At 76.8% G+C, this 18,053-nt stretch overlaps 17 non-coding genes across 17 annotated transcripts; all 17 read right to left on the bottom strand.

The window, feature by feature from the left end:
* Window positions 1-889: 889 nt before the first annotated feature.
* Window positions 890-1,008, bottom strand: LOC132596399 (5S ribosomal RNA). The gene has a single exon (XR_009562483.1). It is a non-coding gene; the product is annotated as a 5S ribosomal RNA (ribosomal RNA).
* Window positions 1,009-1,939: 931 nt separating this feature from the next.
* Window positions 1,940-2,058, bottom strand: LOC132596398 (5S ribosomal RNA). Its single transcript, XR_009562482.1, has one exon. It is a non-coding gene; the product is annotated as a 5S ribosomal RNA (ribosomal RNA).
* A 931-nt stretch (window positions 2,059-2,989) lies between these two features.
* LOC132596397 (5S ribosomal RNA) lies at window positions 2,990-3,108 on the bottom strand. Its single transcript, XR_009562481.1, has one exon. It is a non-coding gene; the product is annotated as a 5S ribosomal RNA (ribosomal RNA).
* A 932-nt stretch (window positions 3,109-4,040) lies between these two features.
* LOC132596476 (5S ribosomal RNA) lies at window positions 4,041-4,159 on the bottom strand. Its single transcript, XR_009562560.1, has one exon. It is a non-coding gene; the product is annotated as a 5S ribosomal RNA (ribosomal RNA).
* Window positions 4,160-5,091: 932 nt separating this feature from the next.
* Window positions 5,092-5,210, bottom strand: LOC132596475 (5S ribosomal RNA). Its single transcript, XR_009562559.1, has one exon. It is a non-coding gene; the product is annotated as a 5S ribosomal RNA (ribosomal RNA).
* Window positions 5,211-6,142: 932 nt separating this feature from the next.
* LOC132596474 (5S ribosomal RNA) lies at window positions 6,143-6,261 on the bottom strand. Its single transcript, XR_009562558.1, has one exon. It is a non-coding gene; the product is annotated as a 5S ribosomal RNA (ribosomal RNA).
* Window positions 6,262-7,192: 931 nt separating this feature from the next.
* On the bottom strand, window positions 7,193-7,311 carry LOC132596473 (5S ribosomal RNA). Its single transcript, XR_009562557.1, has one exon. It is a non-coding gene; the product is annotated as a 5S ribosomal RNA (ribosomal RNA).
* Window positions 7,312-8,242: 931 nt separating this feature from the next.
* Window positions 8,243-8,361, bottom strand: LOC132596472 (5S ribosomal RNA). Its single transcript, XR_009562556.1, has one exon. It is a non-coding gene; the product is annotated as a 5S ribosomal RNA (ribosomal RNA).
* Window positions 8,362-9,293: 932 nt separating this feature from the next.
* Window positions 9,294-9,412, bottom strand: LOC132596470 (5S ribosomal RNA). Its single transcript, XR_009562554.1, has one exon. It is a non-coding gene; the product is annotated as a 5S ribosomal RNA (ribosomal RNA).
* A 932-nt stretch (window positions 9,413-10,344) lies between these two features.
* LOC132596469 (5S ribosomal RNA) lies at window positions 10,345-10,463 on the bottom strand. The gene has a single exon (XR_009562553.1). It is a non-coding gene; the product is annotated as a 5S ribosomal RNA (ribosomal RNA).
* A 932-nt stretch (window positions 10,464-11,395) lies between these two features.
* LOC132596468 (5S ribosomal RNA) lies at window positions 11,396-11,514 on the bottom strand. The gene has a single exon (XR_009562552.1). It is a non-coding gene; the product is annotated as a 5S ribosomal RNA (ribosomal RNA).
* A 932-nt stretch (window positions 11,515-12,446) lies between these two features.
* Window positions 12,447-12,565, bottom strand: LOC132596467 (5S ribosomal RNA). The gene has a single exon (XR_009562551.1). It is a non-coding gene; the product is annotated as a 5S ribosomal RNA (ribosomal RNA).
* A 932-nt stretch (window positions 12,566-13,497) lies between these two features.
* On the bottom strand, window positions 13,498-13,616 carry LOC132596466 (5S ribosomal RNA). Its single transcript, XR_009562550.1, has one exon. It is a non-coding gene; the product is annotated as a 5S ribosomal RNA (ribosomal RNA).
* Window positions 13,617-14,548: 932 nt separating this feature from the next.
* On the bottom strand, window positions 14,549-14,667 carry LOC132596465 (5S ribosomal RNA). The gene has a single exon (XR_009562549.1). It is a non-coding gene; the product is annotated as a 5S ribosomal RNA (ribosomal RNA).
* A 931-nt stretch (window positions 14,668-15,598) lies between these two features.
* On the bottom strand, window positions 15,599-15,717 carry LOC132596464 (5S ribosomal RNA). Its single transcript, XR_009562548.1, has one exon. It is a non-coding gene; the product is annotated as a 5S ribosomal RNA (ribosomal RNA).
* Window positions 15,718-16,648: 931 nt separating this feature from the next.
* LOC132596463 (5S ribosomal RNA) lies at window positions 16,649-16,767 on the bottom strand. The gene has a single exon (XR_009562547.1). It is a non-coding gene; the product is annotated as a 5S ribosomal RNA (ribosomal RNA).
* Window positions 16,768-17,699: 932 nt separating this feature from the next.
* Window positions 17,700-17,818, bottom strand: LOC132596462 (5S ribosomal RNA). Its single transcript, XR_009562546.1, has one exon. It is a non-coding gene; the product is annotated as a 5S ribosomal RNA (ribosomal RNA).
* Between the last annotated feature and the right edge of the window lie 235 nt (window positions 17,819-18,053).

The raw sequence follows: 18,053 nt of genomic DNA, 5'->3' as shown, positions 1-18,053 counted from the left end.
TGGCGCTGGCGCCTTAACGCCAGCCTGGCGGCCGGCCCGCCCCGGCAGGGCCCCCTCGCCCGCCCAGGCAGGGGCAACGGAGGTCTCGGGTATCGGGCGGCGGCGGAGGGTTTGGCGACCACCTCCCAGCCCAGGGCGGCCGTGACCCAGCAAACCCTTCGGCGCTTGGCGCCCCGCCCAAGATCCCGCACGTCGCTCACAGGGACGTGGCCCCGGAGGCTTCAGGGCCCGGGGCCCGCGGTCCCTTGGGCATCGGCCCTGCCCGCCCACGCGGCCCTAGGCGCAGCCCGGCCGCAGCCCGGGCCGGCCCTCCTGCCCGACAGCAGCTGGCCCGAAGCCACCGGGAGCCACCATTGAGTCGCCACGGCCCCTCAGCCCCGGCAAGGCCACCCTTGCCCCCACACCCCCCGCCGAGCTCAGGACCCCGCCCCTGGTGGCCGGCAGGCCCGGGGAAGCGGCCCCTGCCCTCGATCCCGCTCCCGCACCCGGCCGCGGTGACACGCCAGAGGGGCGGGGTGGGGGGGGGCTTTTGTCAGAGGGAGCTGTGGAGGGACACACCGGCACACAGGTGGCGGCGCCGGGGCTGGGCGCCGGTGGGGGCGGCCAGGTGCAGGTCGAGGGGCTCGCGGGCCGAAAGGACGGCAACTGGGCCCGCGGCGGAGTCTGGGTCCGGGCCAGCCACCCTGGGAGCGTCTGGGGTGCGCCTGCCTTCCAGGGCCGCCTTCTGGCCGCCTGGCCGGCCGGGCCGGCGGGGAGCGACCCCGCCGGCGCGCGCCGTGGTGGGAGGGGCCTGAGGAGGTGGGGCCTGCAGCGGGGCCCGGCGGGGGCGGAGCTGGCGGCCCCCGCCGCGGGCGAGTAAAGGAGAAGGCGGGCGGAGCGGGAGGCAAAAAGCCTACAGCACCCGGTATTCCCAGGCGGTCTCCCATCCAAGTACTAACCAGGCCCGACCCTGCTTAGCTTCCGAGATCAGACGAGATCGGGCGCGTTCAGGGTGGTATGGCCGTAGACGGGGGCGGGGGGCCGCGGGCGGCCTCTTGAGGCCCAGTTTCGCTGGCGCTGGCGCCTTAACGCCAGCCTGGCGGCCGGCCCGCCCCGGCAGGGCCCCCTCGCCCGCCCAGGCAGGGGCAACGGAGGTCTCGGGTATCGGGCGGCGGCGGAGGGTTTGGCGACCACCTCCCAGCCCAGGGCGGCCGTGACCCAGCAAACCCTTCGGCGCTTGGCGCCCCGCCCAAGATCCCGCACGTCGCTCACAGGGACGTGGCCCCGGAGGCTTCAGGGCCCGGGGCCCGCGGTCCCTTGGGCATCGGCCCTGCCCGCCCACGCGGCCCTAGGCGCAGCCCGGCCGCAGCCCGGGCCGGCCCTCCTGCCCGACAGCAGCTGGCCCGAAGCCACCGGGAGCCACCATTGAGTCGCCACGGCCCCTCAGCCCCGGCAAGGCCACCCTTGCCCCCACACCCCCCGCCGAGCTCAGGACCCCGCCCCTGGTGGCCGGCAGGCCCGGGGAAGCGGCCCCTGCCCTCGATCCCGCTCCCGCACCCGGCCGCGGTGACACGCCAGAGGGGCGGGGTGGGGGGGGGCTTTTGTCGGAGGGAGCTGTGGAGGGACACACCGGCACACAGGTGGCGGCGCCGGGGTTGGGCGCCGGTGGGGGCGGCCAGGTGCAGGTCGAGGGGCTCGCGGGCCGAAAGGACGGCAACTGGGCCCGCGGCGGAGTCTGGGTCCGGGCCAGCCACCCCGGGAGCGTCTGGGGTGCGGCTGCCTTCCAGGGCCGCCTTCTGGCCGCCTGGCCGGCCGGGCCGGCGGGGAGCGACCCCGCCGGCGCGCGCCGTGGTGGGAGGGGCCTGAGGAGGTGGGGCCTGCAGCGGGGCCCGGCGGGGGCGGAGCCGGCGACCCCGCCGCGGGCGAGTAAAGGAGAAGGCGGGCGGAGCGGGAGGCAAAAAGCCTACAGCACCCGGTATTCCCAGGCGGTCTCCCATCCAAGTACTAACCAGGCCCGACCCTGCTTAGCTTCCGAGATCAGACGAGATCGGGCGCGTTCAGGGTGGTATGGCCGTAGACGGGGGCGGGGGGCCGCGGGCGGCCTCTTGAGGCCCAGTTTCGCTGGCGCTGGCGCCTTAACGCCAGCCTGGCGGCCGGCCCGCCCCGGCAGGGCCCCCTCGCCCGCCCAGGCAGGGGCAACGGAGGTCTCGGGTATCGGGCGGCGGCGGAGGGTTTGGCGACCACCTCCCAGCCCAGGGCGGCCGTGACCCAGCAAACCCTTCGGCGCTTGGCGCCCCGCCCAAGATCCCGCACGTCGCTCACAGGGACGTGGCCCCGGAGGCTTCAGGGCCCGGGGCCCGCGGTCCCTTGGGCATCGGCCCTGCCCGCCCACGCGGCCCTAGGCGCAGCCCGGCCGCAGCCCGGGCCGGCCCTCCTGCCCGACAGCAGCTGGCCCGAAGCCACCGGGAGCCACCATTGAGTCGCCACGGCCCCTCAGCCCCGGCAAGGCCACCCTTGCCCCCACACCCCCCGCCGAGCTCAGGACCCCGCCCCTGGTGGCCGGCAGGCCCGGGGAAGCGGCCCCTGCCCTCGATCCCGCTCCCGCACCCGGCCGCGGTGACACGCCAGAGGGGCGGGGTGGGGGGGGCTTTTGTCAGAGGGAGCTGTGGAGGGACACACCGGCACACAGGTGGCGGCGCCGGGACTGGGCGCCGGTGGGGGCGGCCAGGTGCAGGTCGAGGGGCTCGCGGGCCGAAAGGACGGCAACTGGGCCCGCGGCGGAGTCTGGGTCCGGGCCAGCCACCCCGGGAGCGTCTGGGGTGCGCCTGCCTTCCAGGGCCGCCTTCTGGCCGCCTGGCCGGCCGGGCCGGCGGGGAGCGACCCCGCCGGCGCGCGCCGTGGTGGGAGGGGCCTGAGGAGGTGGGGCCTGCAGCGGGGCCCGGCGGGGGCGGAGCCGGCGGCCCCCGCCGCGGGCGAGTAAAGGAGAAGGCGGGCGGAGCGGGAGGCAAAAAGCCTACAGCACCCGGTATTCCCAGGCGGTCTCCCATCCAAGTACTAACCAGGCCCGACCCTGCTTAGCTTCCGAGATCAGACGAGATCGGGCGCGTTCAGGGTGGTATGGCCGTAGACGGGGGCGGGGGGCCGCGGGCGGCCTCTTGAGGCCCAGTTTCGCTGGCGCTGGCGCCTTAACGCCAGCCTGGCGGCCGGCCCGCCCCGGCAGGGCCCCCTCGCCCGCCCAGGCAGGGGCAACGGAGGTCTCGGGTATCGGGCGGCGGCGGAGGGTTTGGCGACCACCTCCCAGCCCAGGGCGGCCGTGACCCAGCAAACCCTTCGGCGCTTGGCGCCCCGCCCAAGATCCCGCACGTCGCTCACAGGGACGTGGCCCCGGAGGCTTCAGGGCCCGGGGCCCGCGGTCCCTTGGGCATCGGCCCTGCCCGCCCACGCGGCCCTAGGCGCAGCCCGGCCGCAGCCCGGGCCGGCCCTCCTGCCCGACAGCAGCTGGCCCGAAGCCACCGGGAGCCACCAATGAGTCGCCACGGCCCCTCAGCCCCGGCAAGGCCACCCTTGCCCCCACACCCCCCGCCGAGCTCAGGACCCCGCCCCTGGTGGCCGGCAGGCCCGGGGAAGCGGCCCCTGCCCTCGATCCCGCTCCCGCACCCGGCCGCGGTGACACGCCAGAGGGGCGGGGTGGGGGGGGGCTTTTGTCGGAGGGAGCTGTGGAGGGACACACCGGCACACAGGTGGCGGCGCCGGGGCTGGGCGCCGGTGGGGGCGGCCAGGTGCAGGTCGAGGGGCTCGCGGGCCGAAAGGACGGCAACTGGGCCCGCGGCGGAGTCTGGGTCCGGGCCAGCCACCCCGGGAGCGTCTGGGGTGCGCCTGCCTTCCAGGGCCGCCTTCTGGCCGCCTGGCCGGCCGGGCCGGCGGGGAGCGACCCCGCCGGCGCGCGCCGTGGTGGGAGGGGCCTGAGGAGGTGGGGCCTGCAGCGGGGCCCGGCGGGGGCGGAGCCGGCGGCCCCCGCCGCGGGCGAGTAAAGGAGAAGGCGGGCGGAGCGGGAGGCAAAAAGCCTACAGCACCCGGTATTCCCAGGCGGTCTCCCATCCAAGTACTAACCAGGCCCGACCCTGCTTAGCTTCCGAGATCAGACGAGATCGGGCGCGTTCAGGGTGGTATGGCCGTAGACGGGGGCGGGGGGCCGCGGGCGGCCTCTTGAGGCCCAGTTTCGCTGGCGCTGGCGCCTTAACGCCAGCCTGGCGGCCGGCCCGCCCCGGCAGGGCCCCCTCGCCCGCCCAGGCAGGGGCAACGGAGGTCTCGGGTATCGGGCGGCGGCGGAGGGTTTGGCGACCACCTCCCAGCCCAGGGCGGCCGTGACCCAGCAAACCCTTCGGCGCTTGGCGCCCCGCCCAAGATCCCGCACGTCGCTCACAGGGACGTGGCCCCGGAGGCTTCAGGGCCCGGGGCCCGCGGTCCCTTGGGCATCGGCCCTGCCCGCCCACGCGGCCCTAGGCGCAGCCCGGCCGCAGCCCGGGCCGGCCCTCCTGCCCGACAGCAGCTGGCCCGAAGCCACCGGGAGCCACCATTGAGTCGCCACGGCCCCTCAGCCCCGGCAAGGCCACCCTTGCCCCCACACCCCCCGCCGAGCTCAGGACTCCGCCCCTGGTGGCCGGCAGGCCCGGGGAAGCGGCCCCTGCCCTCGATCCCGCTCCCGCACCCGGCCGCGGTGACACGCCAGAGGGGCGGGGTGGGGGGGGGCTTTTGTCAGAGGGAGCTGTGGAGGGACACACCGGCACACAGGTGGCGGCGCCGGGGCTGGGCGCCGGTGGGGGCGGCCAGGTGCAGGTCGAGGGGCTCGCGGGCCGAAAGGACGGCAACTGGGCCCGCGGCGGAGTCTGGGTCCGGGCCAGCCACCCCGGGAGCGTCTGGGGTGCGCCTGCCTTCCAGGGCCGCCTTCTGGCCGCCTGGCCGGCCGGGCCGGCGGGGAGCGACCCCGCCGGCGCGCGCCGTGGTGGGAGGGGCCTGAGGAGGTGGGGCCTGCAGCGGGGCCCGGCGGGGGCGGAGCCGGCGGCCCCCGCCGCGGGCGAGTAAAGGAGAAGGCGGGCGGAGCGGGAGGCAAAAAGCCTACAGCACCCGGTATTCCCAGGCGGTCTCCCATCCAAGTACTAACCAGGCCCGACCCTGCTTAGCTTCCGAGATCAGACGAGATCGGGCGCGTTCAGGGTGGTATGGCCGTAGACGGGGGCGGGGGGCCGCGGGCGGCCTCTTGAGGCCCAGTTTCGCTGGCGCTGGCGCCTTAACGCCAGCCTGGCGGCCGGCCCGCCCCGGCAGGGCCCCCTCGCCCGCCCAGGCAGGGGCAACGGAGGTCTCGGGTATCGGGCGGCGGCGGAGGGTTTGGCGACCACCTCCCAGCCCAGGGCGGCCGTGACCCAGCAAACCCTTCGGCGCTTGGCGCCCCGCCCAAGATCCCGCACGTCGCTCACAGGGACGTGGCCCCGGAGGCTTCAGGGCCCGGGGCCCGCGGTCCCTTGGGCATCGGCCCTGCCCGCCCACGCGGCCCTAGGCGCAGCCCGGCCGCAGCCCGGGCCGGCCCTCCTGCCCGACAGCAGCTGGCCCGAAGCCACCGGGAGCCACCAATGAGTCGCCACGGCCCCTCAGCCCCGGCAAGGCCACCCTTGCCCCCACACCCCCCGCCGAGCTCAGGACCCCGCCCCTGGTGGCCGGCAGGCCCGGGGAAGCGGCCCCTGCCCTCGATCCCGCTCCCGCACCCGGCCGCGGTGACACGCCAGAGGGGCGGGGTGGGGGGGGGCTTTTGTCGGAGGGAGCTGTGGAGGGACACACCGGCACACAGGTGGCGGCGCCGGGGCTGGGCGCCGGTGGGGGCGGCCAGGTGCAGGTCGAGGGGCTCGCGGGCCGAAAGGACGGCAACTGGGCCCGCGGCGGAGTCTGGGTCCGGGCCAGCCACCCCGGGAGCGTCTGGGGTGCGCCTGCCTTCCAGGGCCGCCTTCTGGCCGCCTGGCCGGCCGGGCCGGCGGGGAGCGACCCCGCCGGCGCGCGCCGTGGTGGGAGGGGCCTGAGGAGGTGGGGCCTGCAGCGGGGCCCGGCGGGGGCGGAGCCGGCGGCCCCCGCCGCGGGCGAGTAAAGGAGAAGGCGGGCGGAGCGGGAGGCAAAAAGCCTACAGCACCCGGTATTCCCAGGCGGTCTCCCATCCAAGTACTAACCAGGCCCGACCCTGCTTAGCTTCCGAGATCAGACGAGATCGGGCGCGTTCAGGGTGGTATGGCCGTAGACGGGGGCGGGGGGCCGCGGGCGGCCTCTTGAGGCCCAGTTTCGCTGGCGCTGGCGCCTTAACGCCAGCCTGGCGGCCGGCCCGCCCCGGCAGGGCCCCCTCGCCCGCCCAGGCAGGGGCAACGGAGGTCTCGGGTATCGGGCGGCGGCGGAGGGTTTGGCGACCACCTCCCAGCCCAGGGCGGCCGTGACCCAGCAAACCCTTCGGCGCTTGGCGCCCCGCCCAAGATCCCGCACGTCGCTCACAGGGACGTGGCCCCGGAGGCTTCAGGGCCCGGGGCCCGCGGTCCCTTGGGCATCGGCCCTGCCCGCCCACGCGGCCCTAGGCGCAGCCCGGCCGCAGCCCGGGCCGGCCCTCCTGCCCGACAGCAGCTGGCCCGAAGCCACCGGGAGCCACCATTGAGTCGCCACGGCCCCTCAGCCCCGGCAAGGCCACCCTTGCCCCCACACCCCCCGCCGAGCTCAGGACCCCGCCCCTGGTGGCCGGCAGGCCCGGGGAAGCGGCCCCTGCCCTCGATCCCGCTCCCGCACCCGGCCGCGGTGACACGCCAGAGGGGCGGGGTGGGGGGGGGCTTTTGTCGGAGGGAGCTGTGGAGGGACACACCGGCACACAGGTGGCGGCGCCGGGGTTGGGCGCCGGTGGGGGCGGCCAGGTGCAGGTCGAGGGGCTCGCGGGCCGAAAGGACGGCAACTGGGCCCGCGGCGGAGTCTGGGTCCGGGCCAGCCACCCCGGGAGCGTCTGGGGTGCGGCTGCCTTCCAGGGCCGCCTTCTGGCCGCCTGGCCGGCCGGGCCGGCGGGGAGCGACCCCGCCGGCGCGCGCCGTGGTGGGAGGGGCCTGAGGAGGTGGGGCCTGCAGCGGGGCCCGGCGGGGGCGGAGCCGGCGACCCCGCCGCGGGCGAGTAAAGGAGAAGGCGGGCGGAGCGGGAGGCAAAAAGCCTACAGCACCCGGTATTCCCAGGCGGTCTCCCATCCAAGTACTAACCAGGCCCGACCCTGCTTAGCTTCCGAGATCAGACGAGATCGGGCGCGTTCAGGGTGGTATGGCCGTAGACGGGGGCGGGGGGCCGCGGGCGGCCTCTTGAGGCCCAGTTTCGCTGGCGCTGGCGCCTTAACGCCAGCCTGGCGGCCGGCCCGCCCCGGCAGGGCCCCCTCGCCCGCCCAGGCAGGGGCAACGGAGGTCTCGGGTATCGGGCGGCGGCGGAGGGTTTGGCGACCACCTCCCAGCCCAGGGCGGCCGTGACCCAGCAAACCCTTCGGCGCTTGGCGCCCCGCCCAAGATCCCGCACGTCGCTCACAGGGACGTGGCCCCGGAGGCTTCAGGGCCCGGGGCCCGCGGTCCCTTGGGCATCGGCCCTGCCCGCCCACGCGGCCCTAGGCGCAGCCCGGCCGCAGCCCGGGCCGGCCCTCCTGCCCGACAGCAGCTGGCCCGAAGCCACCGGGAGCCACCATTGAGTCGCCACGGCCCCTCAGCCCCGGCAAGGCCACCCTTGCCCCCACACCCCCCGCCGAGCTCAGGACCCCGCCCCTGGTGGCCGGCAGGCCCGGGGAAGCGGCCCCTGCCCTCGATCCCGCTCCCGCACCCGGCCGCGGTGACACGCCAGAGGGGCGGGGTGGGGGGGGCTTTTGTCAGAGGGAGCTGTGGAGGGACACACCGGCACACAGGTGGCGGCGCCGGGACTGGGCGCCGGTGGGGGCGGCCAGGTGCAGGTCGAGGGGCTCGCGGGCCGAAAGGACGGCAACTGGGCCCGCGGCGGAGTCTGGGTCCGGGCCAGCCACCCCGGGAGCGTCTGGGGTGCGCCTGCCTTCCAGGGCCGCCTTCTGGCCGCCTGGCCGGCCGGGCCGGCGGGGAGCGACCCCGCCGGCGCGCGCCGTGGTGGGAGGGGCCTGAGGAGGTGGGGCCTGCAGCGGGGCCCGGCGGGGGCGGAGCCGGCGGCCCCCGCCGCGGGCGAGTAAAGGAGAAGGCGGGCGGAGCGGGAGGCAAAAAGCCTACAGCACCCGGTATTCCCAGGCGGTCTCCCATCCAAGTACTAACCAGGCCCGACCCTGCTTAGCTTCCGAGATCAGACGAGATCGGGCGCGTTCAGGGTGGTATGGCCGTAGACGGGGGCGGGGGGCCGCGGGCGGCCTCTTGAGGCCCAGTTTCGCTGGCGCTGGCGCCTTAACGCCAGCCTGGCGGCCGGCCCGCCCCGGCAGGGCCCCCTCGCCCGCCCAGGCAGGGGCAACGGAGGTCTCGGGTATCGGGCGGCGGCGGAGGGTTTGGCGACCACCTCCCAGCCCAGGGCGGCCGTGACCCAGCAAACCCTTCGGCGCTTGGCGCCCCGCCCAAGATCCCGCACGTCGCTCACAGGGACGTGGCCCCGGAGGCTTCAGGGCCCGGGGCCCGCGGTCCCTTGGGCATCGGCCCTGCCCGCCCACGCGGCCCTAGGCGCAGCCCGGCCGCAGCCCGGGCCGGCCCTCCTGCCCGACAGCAGCTGGCCCGAAGCCACCGGGAGCCACCAATGAGTCGCCACGGCCCCTCAGCCCCGGCAAGGCCACCCTTGCCCCCACACCCCCCGCCGAGCTCAGGACCCCGCCCCTGGTGGCCGGCAGGCCCGGGGAAGCGGCCCCTGCCCTCGATCCCGCTCCCGCACCCGGCCGCGGTGACACGCCAGAGGGGCGGGGTGGGGGGGGGCTTTTGTCGGAGGGAGCTGTGGAGGGACACACCGGCACACAGGTGGCGGCGCCGGGGCTGGGCGCCGGTGGGGGCGGCCAGGTGCAGGTCGAGGGGCTCGCGGGCCGAAAGGACGGCAACTGGGCCCGCGGCGGAGTCTGGGTCCGGGCCAGCCACCCCGGGAGCGTCTGGGGTGCGCCTGCCTTCCAGGGCCGCCTTCTGGCCGCCTGGCCGGCCGGGCCGGCGGGGAGCGACCCCGCCGGCGCGCGCCGTGGTGGGAGGGGCCTGAGGAGGTGGGGCCTGCAGCGGGGCCCGGCGGGGGCGGAGCCGGCGGCCCCCGCCGCGGGCGAGTAAAGGAGAAGGCGGGCGGAGCGGGAGGCAAAAAGCCTACAGCACCCGGTATTCCCAGGCGGTCTCCCATCCAAGTACTAACCAGGCCCGACCCTGCTTAGCTTCCGAGATCAGACGAGATCGGGCGCGTTCAGGGTGGTATGGCCGTAGACGGGGGCGGGGGGCCGCGGGCGGCCTCTTGAGGCCCAGTTTCGCTGGCGCTGGCGCCTTAACGCCAGCCTGGCGGCCGGCCCGCCCCGGCAGGGCCCCCTCGCCCGCCCAGGCAGGGGCAACGGAGGTCTCGGGTATCGGGCGGCGGCGGAGGGTTTGGCGACCACCTCCCAGCCCAGGGCGGCCGTGACCCAGCAAACCCTTCGGCGCTTGGCGCCCCGCCCAAGATCCCGCACGTCGCTCACAGGGACGTGGCCCCGGAGGCTTCAGGGCCCGGGGCCCGCGGTCCCTTGGGCATCGGCCCTGCCCGCCCACGCGGCCCTAGGCGCAGCCCGGCCGCAGCCCGGGCCGGCCCTCCTGCCCGACAGCAGCTGGCCCGAAGCCACCGGGAGCCACCATTGAGTCGCCACGGCCCCTCAGCCCCGGCAAGGCCACCCTTGCCCCCACACCCCCCGCCGAGCTCAGGACTCCGCCCCTGGTGGCCGGCAGGCCCGGGGAAGCGGCCCCTGCCCTCGATCCCGCTCCCGCACCCGGCCGCGGTGACACGCCAGAGGGGCGGGGTGGGGGGGGGCTTTTGTCAGAGGGAGCTGTGGAGGGACACACCGGCACACAGGTGGCGGCGCCGGGGCTGGGCGCCGGTGGGGGCGGCCAGGTGCAGGTCGAGGGGCTCGCGGGCCGAAAGGACGGCAACTGGGCCCGCGGCGGAGTCTGGGTCCGGGCCAGCCACCCCGGGAGCGTCTGGGGTGCGCCTGCCTTCCAGGGCCGCCTTCTGGCCGCCTGGCCGGCCGGGCCGGCGGGGAGCGACCCCGCCGGCGCGCGCCGTGGTGGGAGGGGCCTGAGGAGGTGGGGCCTGCAGCGGGGCCCGGCGGGGGCGGAGCCGGCGGCCCCCGCCGCGGGCGAGTAAAGGAGAAGGCGGGCGGAGCGGGAGGCAAAAAGCCTACAGCACCCGGTATTCCCAGGCGGTCTCCCATCCAAGTACTAACCAGGCCCGACCCTGCTTAGCTTCCGAGATCAGACGAGATCGGGCGCGTTCAGGGTGGTATGGCCGTAGACGGGGGCGGGGGGCCGCGGGCGGCCTCTTGAGGCCCAGTTTCGCTGGCGCTGGCGCCTTAACGCCAGCCTGGCGGCCGGCCCGCCCCGGCAGGGCCCCCTCGCCCGCCCAGGCAGGGGCAACGGAGGTCTCGGGTATCGGGCGGCGGCGGAGGGTTTGGCGACCACCTCCCAGCCCAGGGCGGCCGTGACCCAGCAAACCCTTCGGCGCTTGGCGCCCCGCCCAAGATCCCGCACGTCGCTCACAGGGACGTGGCCCCGGAGGCTTCAGGGCCCGGGGCCCGCGGTCCCTTGGGCATCGGCCCTGCCCGCCCACGCGGCCCTAGGCGCAGCCCGGCCGCAGCCCGGGCCGGCCCTCCTGCCCGACAGCAGCTGGCCCGAAGCCACCGGGAGCCACCAATGAGTCGCCACGGCCCCTCAGCCCCGGCAAGGCCACCCTTGCCCCCACACCCCCCGCCGAGCTCAGGACCCCGCCCCTGGTGGCCGGCAGGCCCGGGGAAGCGGCCCCTGCCCTCGATCCCGCTCCCGCACCCGGCCGCGGTGACACGCCAGAGGGGCGGGGTGGGGGGGGGCTTTTGTCGGAGGGAGCTGTGGAGGGACACACCGGCACACAGGTGGCGGCGCCGGGGCTGGGCGCCGGTGGGGGCGGCCAGGTGCAGGTCGAGGGGCTCGCGGGCCGAAAGGACGGCAACTGGGCCCGCGGCGGAGTCTGGGTCCGGGCCAGCCACCCCGGGAGCGTCTGGGGTGCGCCTGCCTTCCAGGGCCGCCTTCTGGCCGCCTGGCCGGCCGGGCCGGCGGGGAGCGACCCCGCCGGCGCGCGCCGTGGTGGGAGGGGCCTGAGGAGGTGGGGCCTGCAGCGGGGCCCGGCGGGGGCGGAGCCGGCGGCCCCCGCCGCGGGCGAGTAAAGGAGAAGGCGGGCGGAGCGGGAGGCAAAAAGCCTACAGCACCCGGTATTCCCAGGCGGTCTCCCATCCAAGTACTAACCAGGCCCGACCCTGCTTAGCTTCCGAGATCAGACGAGATCGGGCGCGTTCAGGGTGGTATGGCCGTAGACGGGGGCGGGGGGCCGCGGGCGGCCTCTTGAGGCCCAGTTTCGCTGGCGCTGGCGCCTTAACGCCAGCCTGGCGGCCGGCCCGCCCCGGCAGGGCCCCCTCGCCCGCCCAGGCAGGGGCAACGGAGGTCTCGGGTATCGGGCGGCGGCGGAGGGTTTGGCGACCACCTCCCAGCCCAGGGCGGCCGTGACCCAGCAAACCCTTCGGCGCTTGGCGCCCCGCCCAAGATCCCGCACGTCGCTCACAGGGACGTGGCCCCGGAGGCTTCAGGGCCCGGGGCCCGCGGTCCCTTGGGCATCGGCCCTGCCCGCCCACGCGGCCCTAGGCGCAGCCCGGCCGCAGCCCGGGCCGGCCCTCCTGCCCGACAGCAGCTGGCCCGAAGCCACCGGGAGCCACCATTGAGTCGCCACGGCCCCTCAGCCCCGGCAAGGCCACCCTTGCCCCCACACCCCCCGCCGAGCTCAGGACCCCGCCCCTGGTGGCCGGCAGGCCCGGGGAAGCGGCCCCTGCCCTCGATCCCGCTCCCGCACCCGGCCGCGGTGACACGCCAGAGGGGCGGGGTGGGGGGGGGCTTTTGTCAGAGGGAGCTGTGGAGGGACACACCGGCACACAGGTGGCGGCGCCGGGGCTGGGCGCCGGTGGGGGCGGCCAGGTGCAGGTCGAGGGGCTCGCGGGCCGAAAGGACGGCAACTGGGCCCGCGGCGGAGTCTGGGTCCGGGCCAGCCACCCCGGGAGCGTCTGGGGTGCGCCTGCCTTCCAGGGCCGCCTTCTGGCCGCCTGGCCGGCCGGGCCGGCGGGGAGCGACCCCGCCGGCGCGCGCCGTGGTGGGAGGGGCCTGAGGAGGTGGGGCCTGCAGCGGGGCCCGGCGGGGGCGGAGCCGGCGGCCCCCGCCGCGGGCGAGTAAAGGAGAAGGCGGGCGGAGCGGGAGGCAAAAAGCCTACAGCACCCGGTATTCCCAGGCGGTCTCCCATCCAAGTACTAACCAGGCCCGACCCTGCTTAGCTTCCGAGATCAGACGAGATCGGGCGCGTTCAGGGTGGTATGGCCGTAGACGGGGGCGGGGGGCCGCGGGCGGCCTCTTGAGGCCCAGTTTCGCTGGCGCTGGCGCCTTAACGCCAGCCTGGCGGCCGGCCCGCCCCGGCAGGGCCCCCTCGCCCGCCCAGGCAGGGGCAACGGAGGTCTCGGGTATCGGGCGGCGGCGGAGGGTTTGGCGACCACCTCCCAGCCCAGGGCGGCCGTGACCCAGCAAACCCTTCGGCGCTTGGCGCCCCGCCCAAGATCCCGCACGTCGCTCACAGGGACGTGGCCCCGGAGGCTTCAGGGCCCGGGGCCCGCGGTCCCTTGGGCATCGGCCCTGCCCGCCCACGCGGCCCTAGGCGCAGCCCGGCCGCAGCCCGGGCCGGCCCTCCTGCCCGACAGCAGCTGGCCCGAAGCCACCGGGAGCCACCAATGAGTCGCCACGGCCCCTCAGCCCCGGCAAGGCCACCCTTGCCCCCACACCCCCCGCCGAGCTCAGGACCCCGCCCCTGGTGGCCGGCAGGCCCGGGGAAGCGGCCCCTGCCCTCGATCCCGCTCCCGCACCCGGCCGCGGTGACACGCCAGAGGGGCGGGGTGGGGGGGGGCTTTTGTCGGAGGGAGCTGTGGAGGGACACACCGGCACACAGGTGGCGGCGCCGGGGCTGGGCGCCGGTGGGGGCGGCCAGGTGCAGGTCGAGGGGCTCGCGGGCCGAAAGGACGGCAACTGGGCCCGCGGCGGAGTCTGGGTCCGGGCCAGCCACCCCGGGAGCGTCTGGGGTGCGCCTGCCTTCCAGGGCCGCCTTCTGGCCGCCTGGCCGGCCGGGCCGGCGGGGAGCGACCCCGCCGGCGCGCGCCGTGGTGGGAGGGGCCTGAGGAGGTGGGGCCTGCAGCGGGGCCCGGCGGGGGCGGAGCCGGCGGCCCCCGCCGCGGGCGAGTAAAGGAGAAGGCGGGCGGAGCGGGAGGCAAAAAGCCTACAGCACCCGGTATTCCCAGGCGGTCTCCCATCCAAGTACTAACCAGGCCCGACCCTGCTTAGCTTCCGAGATCAGACGAGATCGGGCGCGTTCAGGGTGGTATGGCCGTAGACGGGGGCGGGGGGCCGCGGGCGGCCTCTTGAGGCCCAGTTTCGCTGGCGCTGGCGCCTTAACGCCAGCCTGGCGGCCGGCCCGCCCCGGCAGGGCCCCCTCGCCCGCCCAGGCAGGGGCAACGGAGGTCTCGGGTATCGGGCGGCGGCGGAGGGTTTGGCGACCACCTCCCAGCCCAGGGCGGCCGTGACCCAGCAAACCCTTCGGCGCTTGGCGCCCCGCCCAAGATCCCGCACGTCGCTCACAGGGACGTGGCCCCGGAGGCTTCAGGGCCCGGGGCCCGCGGTCCCTTGGGCATCGGCCCTGCCCGCCCACGCGGCCCTAGGCGCAGCCCGGCCGCAGCCCGGGCCGGCCCTCCTGCCCGACAGCAGCTGGCCCGAAGCCACCGGGAGCCACCATTGAGTCGCCACGGCCCCTCAGCCCCGGCAAGGCCACCCTTGCCCCCACACCCCCCGCCGAGCTCAGGACCCCGCCCCTGGTGGCCGGCAGGCCCGGGGAAGCGGCCCCTGCCCTCGATCCCGCTCCCGCACCCGGCCGCGGTGACACGCCAGAGGGGCGGGGTGGGGGGGGGCTTTTGTCAGAGGGAGCTGTGGAGGGACACACCGGCACACAGGTGGCGGCGCCGGGGCTGGGCGCCGGTGGGGGCGGCCAGGTGCAGGTCGAGGGGCTCGCGGGCCGAAAGGACGGCAACTGGGCCCGCGGCGGAGTCTGGGTCCGGGCCAGCCACCCCGGGAGCGTCTGGGGTGCGCCTGCCTTCCAGGGCCGCCTTCTGGCCGCCTGGCCGGCCGGGCCGGCGGGGAGCGACCCCGCCGGCGCGCGCCGTGGTGGGAGGGGCCTGAGGAGGTGGGGCCTGCAGCGGGGCCCGGCGGGGGCGGAGCCGGCGGCCCCCGCCGCGGGCGAGTAAAGGAGAAGGCGGGCGGAGCGGGAGGCAAAAAGCCTACAGCACCCGGTATTCCCAGGCGGTCTCCCATCCAAGTACTAACCAGGCCCGACCCTGCTTAGCTTCCGAGATCAGACGAGATCGGGCGCGTTCAGGGTGGTATGGCCGTAGACGGGGGCGGGGGGCCGCGGGCGGCCTCTTGAGGCCCAGTTTCGCTGGCGCTGGCGCCTTAACGCCAGCCTGGCGGCCGGCCCGCCCCGGCAGGGCCCCCTCGCCCGCCCAGGCAGGGGCAACGGAGGTCTCGGGTATCGGGCGGCGGCGGAGGGTTTGGCGACCACCTCCCAGCCCAGGGCGGCCGTGACCCAGCAAACCCTTCGGCGCTTGGCGCCCCGCCCAAGATCCCGCACGTCGCTCACAGGGACGTGGCCCCGGAGGCTTCAGGGCCCGGGGCCCGCGGTCCCTTGGGCATCGGCCCTGCCCGCCCACGCGGCCCTAGGCGCAGCCCGGCCGCAGCCCGGGCCGGCCCTCCTGCCCGACAGCAGCTGGCCCGAAGCCACCGGGAGCCACCATTGAGTCGCCACGGCCCCTCAGCCCCGGCAAGGCCACCCTTGCCCCCACACCCCCCGCCGAGCTCAGGACCCCGCCCCTGGTGGCCGGCAGGCCCGGGGAAGCGGCCCCTGCCCTCGATCCCGCTCCCGCACCCGGCCGCGGTGACACGCCAGAGGGGCGGGGTGGGGGGGGGCTTTTGTCGGAGGGAGCTGTGGAGGGACACACCGGCACACAGGTGGCGGCGCCGGGGTTGGGCGCCGGTGGGGGCGGCCAGGTGCAGGTCGAGGGGCTCGCGGGCCGAAAGGACGGCAACTGGGCCCGCGGCGGAGTCTGGGTCCGGGCCAGCCACCCCGGGAGCGTCTGGGGTGCGGCTGCCTTCCAGGGCCGCCTTCTGGCCGCCTGGCCGGCCGGGCCGGCGGGGAGCGACCCCGCCGGCGCGCGCCGTGGTGGGAGGGGCCTGAGGAGGTGGGGCCTGCAGCGGGGCCCGGCGGGGGCGGAGCCGGCGACCCCGCCGCGGGCGAGTAAAGGAGAAGGCGGGCGGAGCGGGAGGCAAAAAGCCTACAGCACCCGGTATTCCCAGGCGGTCTCCCATCCAAGTACTAACCAGGCCCGACCCTGCTTAGCTTCCGAGATCAGACGAGATCGGGCGCGTTCAGGGTGGTATGGCCGTAGACGGGGGCGGGGGGCCGCGGGCGGCCTCTTGAGGCCCAGTTTCGCTGGCGCTGGCGCCTTAACGCCAGCCTGGCGGCCGGCCCGCCCCGGCAGGGCCCCCTCGCCCGCCCAGGCAGGGGCAACGGAGGTCTCGGGTATCGGGCGGCGGCGGAGGGTTTGGCGACCACCTCCCAGCCCAGGGCGGCCGTGACCCAGCAAACCCTTCGGCGCTTGGCGCCCCGCCCAAGATCCCGCACGTCGCTCACAGGGACGTGGCCCCGGAGGCTTCAGGGCCCGGGGCCCGCGGTCCCTTGGGCATCGGCCCTGCCCGCCCACGCGGCCCTAGGCGCAGCCCGGCCGCAGCCCGGGCCGGCCCTCCTGCCCGACAGCAGCTGGCCCGAAGCCACCGGGAGCCACCATTGAGTCGCCACGGCCCCTCAGCCCCGGCAAGGCCACCCTTGCCCCCACACCCCCCGCCGAGCTCAGGACCCCGCCCCTGGTGGCCGGCAGGCCCGGGGAAGCGGCCCCTGCCCTCGATCCCGCTCCCGCACCCGGCCGCGGTGACACGCCAGAGGGGCGGGGTGGGGGGGGCTTTTGTCAGAGGGAGCTGTGGAGGGACACACCGGCACACAGGTGGCGGCGCCGGGACTGGGCGCCGGTGGGGGCGGCCAGGTGCAGGTCGAGGGGCTCGCGGGCCGAAAGGACGGCAACTGGGCCCGCGGCGGAGTCTGGGTCCGGGCCAGCCACCCCGGGAGCGTCTGGGGTGCGCCTGCCTTCCAGGGCCGCCTTCTGGCCGCCTGGCCGGCCGGGCCGGCGGGGAGCGACCCCGCCGGCGCGCGCCGTGGTGGGAGGGGCCTGAGGAGGTGGGGCCTGCAGCGGGGCCCGGCGGGGGCGGAGCCGGCGGCCCCCGCCGCGGGCGAGTAAAGGAGAAGGCGGGCGGAGCGGGAGGCAAAAAGCCTACAGCACCCGGTATTCCCAGGCGGTCTCCCATCCAAGTACTAACCAGGCCCGACCCTGCTTAGCTTCCGAGATCAGACGAGATCGGGCGCGTTCAGGGTGGTATGGCCGTAGACGGGGGCGGGGGGCCGCGGGCGGCCTCTTGAGGCCCAGTTTCGCTGGCGCTGGCGCCTTAACGCCAGCCTGGCGGCCGGCCCGCCCCGGCAGGGCCCCCTCGCCCGCCCAGGCAGGGGCAACGGAGGTCTCGGGTATCGGGCGGCGGCGGAGGGTTTGGCGACCACCTCCCAGCCCAGGGCGGCCGTGACCCAGCAAACCCTTCGGCGCTTGGCGCCCCGCCCAAGATCCCGCACGTCGCTCACAGGGACGTGGCCCCGGAGGCTTCAGGGCCCGGGGCCCGCGGTCCCTTGGGCATCGGCCCTGCCCGCCCACGCGGCCCTAGGCGCAGCCCGGCCGCAGCCCGGGCCGGCCCTCCTGCCCGACAGCAGCTGGCCCGAAGCCACCGGGAGCCACCAATGAGTCGCCACGGCCCCTCAGCCCCGGCAAGGCCACCCTTGCCCCCACACCCCCCGCCGAGCTCAGGACCCCGCCCCTGGTGGCCGGCAGGCCCGGGGAAGCGGCCCCTGCCCTCGATCCCGCTCCCGCACCCGGCCGCGGTGACACGCCAGAGGGGCGGGGTGGGGGGGGGCTTTTGTCGGAGGGAGCTGTGGAGGGACACACCGGCACACAGGTGGCGGCGCCGGGGCTGGGCGCCGGTGGGGGCGGCCAGGTGCAGGTCGAGGGGCTCGCGGGCCGAAAGGACGGCAACTGGGCCCGCGGCGGAGTCTGGGTCCGGGCCAGCCACCCCGGGAGCGTCTGGGGTGCGCCTGCCTTCCAGGGCCGCCTTCTGGCCGCCTGGCCGGCCGGGCCGGCGGGGAGCGACCCCGCCGGCGCGCGCCGTGGTGGGAGGGGCCTGAGGAGGTGGGGCCTGCAGCGGGGCCCGGCGGGGGCGGAGCCGGCGGCCCCCGCCGCGGGCGAGTAAAGGAGAAGGCGGGCGGAGCGGGAGGCAAAAAGCCTACAGCACCCGGTATTCCCAGGCGGTCTCCCATCCAAGTACTAACCAGGCCCGACCCTGCTTAGCTTCCGAGATCAGACGAGATCGGGCGCGTTCAGGGTGGTATGGCCGTAGACGGGGGCGGGGGGCCGCGGGCGGCCTCTTGAGGCCCAGTTTCGCTGGCGCTGGCGCCTTAACGCCAGCCTGGCGGCCGGCCCGCCCCGGCAGGGCCCCCTCGCCCGCCCAGGCAGGGGCAACGGAGGTCTCGGGTATCGGGCGGCGGCGGAGGGTTTGGCGACCACCTCCCAGCCCAGGGCGGCCGTGACCCAGCAAACCCTTCGGCGCTTGGCGCCCCGCCCAAGATCCCGCACG

This window comes from Globicephala melas, unplaced genomic scaffold, assembly GCF_963455315.2.
Source record: "Globicephala melas unplaced genomic scaffold, mGloMel1.2 SCAFFOLD_649, whole genome shotgun sequence".
Lineage (NCBI taxonomy): Eukaryota > Metazoa > Chordata > Mammalia > Artiodactyla > Delphinidae > Globicephala > Globicephala melas.
Note: the sequence above shows the minus strand (reverse complement) of the source record. Positions and strands in the feature narration are given on the sequence as shown.